Raw genomic sequence first — 6,000 nt, forward strand, 5'->3', positions numbered from 1 at the left:
CGTGTCCCTTCTCGCTTGTCTATCAACATGTTTAAGTCCGGTACACTTAACAGATTCCAACAGAATCAGGGGTGAAATCCCGAAACACGCACTGAGGATGTTTGAGAAATGTGTTCTGGGTAAGATATTTGGACAAGAGACGCCCCCCTCCGGCTTAACATTGGGGAAGGGGGAGCTACATATCGGCACATACCTCCTGCTAGGGTTACCCATTCCAGACAGATCGTAGGGCTGTCTCTAGATAAGGGATAGACAAACTACGGCCCGCGGGTCTAATCCGGTCATTAGAGGTTTTAATACCAACCGCGGAGCTATTGTGAACATTTGCCTATAGTATTTTTAATTCGTACCTTTTTTTAACATACAGCCGGAATAGCGTAGTCGGTATAGCGACCGGCTACGGGGTGGATGACCGAGGGGCCGGAGTTCGAGTCCAGCTAGAGCCAAAAATTTTCTCCACGTCGTCCAGACCAGCTCTGGGGTCCATCCAACCTCTTAACCAATGAATACCGGGGGGTCAAGCGGCCAGGGCGTGAAGTTGACCACTCACCTCCAACTAATGCTGATGTCAAGAAAACGTGGATCTATACATCCGCTCCCCCATACGCCTTCATGGCATAGTGCTTAATTAATTAAGCACAGGTACAACTTTACGATTTTTACCTTTACATTTTTTAACATTAAGATCCAAATGATTGTTAGCAACTATAAGCGGCACCACCTATCGCATTAATGACATTCATTATGAAAATTATACGTTTACGCTTGTTAATAATTTTAAAATTGACCTCTTTCCTGCCCGGTAAAACACCTGCAAACCGAAATTCGGCTATAACGTTTATCCACCCCTGGCCTAGACGAAAGTTAGCGTCTGGTTCTCCAGGCTAATAACCTCACTTCGGAAAACAATGAGTTACGAAACCGAACGAGGGGTGTAGGAGAGGTGCATGAGTATCTGTCGTAAAGGAGGCCAAGGTTTTCGGGAGGCAACTTTGCGCAACCGAGTTGTTACCGCCGCAGGAACGTGTCTCCGAGCTTCTTCACGCGATTACGGAGGCACATCCTTACACGGCGGTACGAGGTTCTCCAGCTGTGTTTATGAAGAGTTCTATCTTCTGGGATGTGACGCCGTGCAGTCCGGCTCTCACTCTGGTGTCTTGATTGGCTTATGGAGGCCACATGTACGTCCGAACGTTCAACAGACTATACTTCATTATATCCCAGCAGATAGATAAAAGGTAAAGTCCCTGCGCTTAACTAATTAAACACAACGCCGTGAAGACGTATGGGGGAGTGGACATATAGATCCACATTTTCTTGACCTCGGCACTAGCTGGAGGTGGTTAGCTCGACGCACCTTCCGCTTTACCCTCCGGGGAAAAGCCCCTGGTACCCATTGGATAGGGGGCTGGGTGGGCCTCACAGCCGGTCTGGACGATATGGAGAAGAGAAAATTCGAACTCCCACTCCTCGGTCGTCCAGCTCGTAGGTAGTCGCTATACCGACTGAGCTACCCCGGATATAACTCTTCAAAGTAAATAGTGTTTGTCGGGGTTCTCATAGTAATGACTATGACTATCTGCATTTTACCGATGTTTCGGAAGAATTTACTCTTTCCATCTTCAGGGTCAAAAAGTGATGGCGTCATGTCCCAGATGATAATACTCTTCGTACTCACAGTGTGTGTAGAGATAGTAGGTCGATAACTAAACTTCCAAACGCGAAGAAGCCGTGTTACTGATAGGTATTAAGTTTGTTTCCCTAATTATCTGGGAAAGAAACGAAGTCACAATATACATTATTCAAACTTGTTTGTTGATATATCACTGTACTTCTTCATATCGCCGCCAGATGAGCTGTAATCCTGCGAGATAATCATGGACGCAGAGATGAGTAAAATGAGGGGTTAGATGTATAACCAAAGAAATTGAACTCTCTAGTTGGTTGAAGCCGGAACTAGTCTCACTTTATCTCATTGACACTTCCTGCACTTAAGATACTTTCCTACCTAACCTCACTTCTGTTTCTATCAAAGTACTTTAACCATGCTTACAAGCACAAGCCCAAAGAGAACATTTAAAAATAACGCCAAGGCCACAATGCTTTTACGCTAAAGATGTTGCCTGAAAATACAATCCGGCCATTATGATTAACCTGCAAGTCATGGAGTAACATAAAATCACGGGTTTTACTTTAAAGATATTAATGAGAGTTCATTAAATAAAAGGTGTGTTATGGGCACGCGGTAGCGTAGTTGAGGCACTATGCTAGAAACCTGAAGGTCGTGGGTGCGGTTCCCAATGAGGTCATTGGAGTTTTTTCAATTAACCTAATCCTTCCAGCCTCCCTATGACCCTGGGGTCGACTCAGCCTCTAACAGAAATGAGTACCAGGAATCTTCCTGGAGGCGTAAAGGGCGGCCGGCCGGCCGGCGCGTAAGGCTGACAATCTCACCGCCATCTGTAAGCCTCGACGTCTCACAACCGAATGGGCCTCCACGGCCTGTTATAGGGATAGCTTTACCCTTTTCTTCTTCTTCTTTATGAGTGTGTTAATGTTTAGAAACTTGTAGCATCAGCTCCCACCAGGCTGTGAATTACAGTTCTTGCGTTATGAAACTTTCAACTCTCCGGAATTTACTTCCACTATTCCCCTGCAGGGGCCCCACTTATGGGGTTCAGATTTCCCTGATCTGTCCGTCTTTTCCTCCATTATTTGTTGACATTTTCACTTTTCCTCATGAATACAACAATGTTATGTTTCTGGAAAGGCACGTTTCTCTCAGTGTTCAACTTTCTCACTATTGAGAGTGCAAACACAGAAATTCCACCAACTCCGATGTAAGTAAGATAAGTAGAACCAAGGACATTATTCTGTCAACACGATCTTAATATCTCTCTTGTCGCGTCTGTCACCTCAAATGATATAGACCTTCGTTTATTTTTTTTATTAGATGACGCTTCTTCAAAACCAAATGGATTTTTCCATTTATGTCCTTATGCAGACTAACAATACACTCAATACGAAATTCAAAGGCCGTCGATTCAATTTGTGGACGGATGCATAGGATATTTTGCTGTGCCTTGCATGCTGACGACACAATCATGTTTTGTTCAGTAATAATGTTTTGTATTCTCCTATGTTCGAAGCATAAAAGAAGTCTATATGCGTCCTTGTGAAGTCTTATCTACGTACTCGTATTAAACACGAACATAACTTCGTTTCGGAATCTTCATAGCCCAGCAATTTGTATGCACATCGCACAGCCCAACGAAGTAAACAATCCCACAGAATTTCGTATTCAACTCGTGCTTTCGGGGATTACGACAACGAAATGTAAATAAGTGAGACGTGAAGTTCTTACGGCGGTCACTATGTGTTCTGGAATGTGATACCATGTATCTTGTTGATGCTTATCGACGTTTCGGAGGACTATATTGACCCTATCTTCAGCAGGATAGAAGATACAGCGGAAAATGTTTCCAGTCTAGTAGCGCTTGTCATGAGGCATCATCTAAATCAGTAAGACTATCGTAGTTATTTGTAGTTCCGAGTGTAACTGTCCACTAAACACGATTATCGATCAACCCCCTTCTATAGTCACTCCATCACGTGACATTATTATTACTGTGAGGGGTCTTAGTCCTCACCAAACTCTCACACTGGAGAATCATCCTTTGTCATTAACAATGTTTGCCTCTATGAGCCTCCACTGTCATGTGAGTGTGAATAACTTACGTACAATCATTTACAGACTTCGCGCGAGAGTAAATGCCGCATCAGGTGACGAGAAATTGCGCTTCCCCCCCCCTCACTCATTTTTCAGTTAAAATGATTCCCAGAACTTCGCCATAATTAATACTAGAAAGTTTCCAGACACTGACGAAAAGTGTTATTACTACTGCAATTCTTAAGATAGTTTTATCTATATTGTTGCATAACATATTTAGATTGCTGCCAATGAATGTCCGTAGTACAAAGCAAGGGTCAGTAGAAGTTAATTTTCGTTCCACAACAAAGTGAAGCAAGTGAATTATAAAATGAGGACTCTAAAATTTTGCTGCCCCACACGGCCACTTGTATCGCCTGTGCTTTCGCCTTTAGCAATCGTTTTGTAATAATGGTTTAAACCCACACTTAGTTATCGGGATTCCGAATAAAATAACACGAGATTTGTTTTACTGTTCTTCCAAACAGAATCAAAATAACACGAGATTTGTTTTCCTGTTCTTCCAAACAGAATCAAAATAACACGAAATTTGTTTTCTGTTCTTCCAAACAGGATCAAAATAACATGAGATTTGTTTTCCTGTTCTTCCAAACAGAATCAAAATAACACGAAATTTGTTTTCTGTTCTTCCAAACAGGATCAAAATAACATGAGATTTGTTTTCCTGTTCTTCCAAACAGAATCAAAATGACATGAAATTTGTTTTCCTGTTCTGCTGAACATGCAGTCAAGGAACTACCTTATAGTTCGGGAACAGCCACTACTTCTGAGTAAATAAAGTATGAAGTGACAGCTGGTGGCTTACTGTTTGATCCCGGAATGTTGAAATGAGTTTCTCCTCTTGGCTCAATGAGCGAGTTGGTACTCTTCACTGACTCCCAACAGAAGAGAAACACTACCGCACACCCAGCGCTCCTGGCGCGCTCACAGCTACTGATAGCTGTTCCACATCTCCGTGACTTCGTCGCCTGCGTTTCTCCCCTCCCACGGGCCAGTTCCCCTCAACAGGTGGAAGCCGGCCACGGGACACACCTCCCTGTACTCCAAATGACGTCACACTAACACGAATTTGGAAACTTTTATGCAGAAATGACATCAGTTGTCGGGCATCTGAGGAGTGTACATCAGAGGCCGCAGTTCGCGTTGCGCTGTATCAGTACGGGCCCCCTTATAAAGCGTAGTTGGGACATCTACGATGTGCATTTTGCAGCTTACCCACAGATCGTATTCATGTGTTTCACATGATTCTCAGAATAAACAACGGTTATCCCACTAAACTGAGCCGATCCCAGTGGCCGCGCGACCAAACGCATGAACTGTCTTCGCCCGCTCGAACACTGGGATCGTTGGTTCGAATCATACTCTAGGCATGGATGTCTGTGTGCGTTTATTCTGCGTTTATGTTGTTCTGTACGTAGGTATCGGCCTTGAGACAGGCTGATCCCCCGTCCAAGGAGTCATACCGTGCAAAAGACCAAGAAACTGTAAAGCGGTCAAGGTTCAACATAAGACTGTAGAGCTATAGATTGATAGACAGGCAGACAGACAGACACAGATATTCAATTAAGCTGGATTATCCAATTGGTTCTTACAATGAGGAAGCATTGTGTTTTCTGTAGGGTAGGAACTCATTTTGATACCAAGCTATGTGCATGAAATTTGTGCCTCAAACGGTTACCCAGTAAAGTCAAATTAGTTTGTAGTACTTTTGAGTAATTAAAATGACTTATAAAATGTTATCCTGATGTTCAAAAGAAGGGTTGCCATCGTAGAAGTCACATGTAGCCCTTAGAAAGTGACGTACTTGCTGAGCTCAACAGCCAGTGGGCAATTATAGTCCATACTAATACTATTACTACTTCTAATAATAATAACAATAATATTAATAAATAGTAGGTGAAGTTGGCCCTATTCTTAACTAATTAAGCACTACATCATGAAGGCGTAGGGGGGATTGGATATACAGATCCACGTTTTTTTGACCTCTGCACTAGTTGGAGGTGAGTGGTCAGCTTCGCGCCCCGGCCCCATAATATTATGATAATATTATTATTATCACGTACAGTTGAATTCATTTGTTGAAGTGTCATTACAGGCAGACGTATGAATATACCTTAGCTGTCTCTGTACAACAAAATCATAATGGTACTGCGTGAGATGATGGATCCTTACATTCTTGTTGCAGGTAGGTGGATCCGACAACAATAGTCTCCCCTTGTCTTCAGATGTCTTTATTTTCATAACAAATTCTTAATTAGAAGAGCTCCTTT

At 43.0% G+C, this 6,000-nt stretch overlaps 1 protein-coding gene across 1 annotated transcript in view; it reads right to left on the reverse strand.

The window, feature by feature from the left end:
• The window catches only part of LOC111870138, an 82,441-nt gene extending 77,744 nt beyond the window's left edge, over nt 1–4,697 (reverse strand). Inside the window, exon 1 of the mRNA XM_023862175.2 lies at nt 4,536–4,697. The gene's annotated coding sequence lies outside the window, so the exon portion shown is untranslated. The remainder of the gene's footprint in view (nt 1–4,535) is intronic.
• Nucleotides 4,698–6,000: the final 1,303 nt, after the last annotated feature.

The sequence above is a fragment of the Cryptotermes secundus genome, unplaced genomic scaffold, assembly GCF_002891405.2.
Source record: "Cryptotermes secundus unplaced genomic scaffold, Csec_1.0 scaffold594, whole genome shotgun sequence".
In the NCBI taxonomy this organism is placed as follows: Eukaryota; Metazoa; Arthropoda; class Insecta; order Blattodea; family Kalotermitidae; genus Cryptotermes; species Cryptotermes secundus.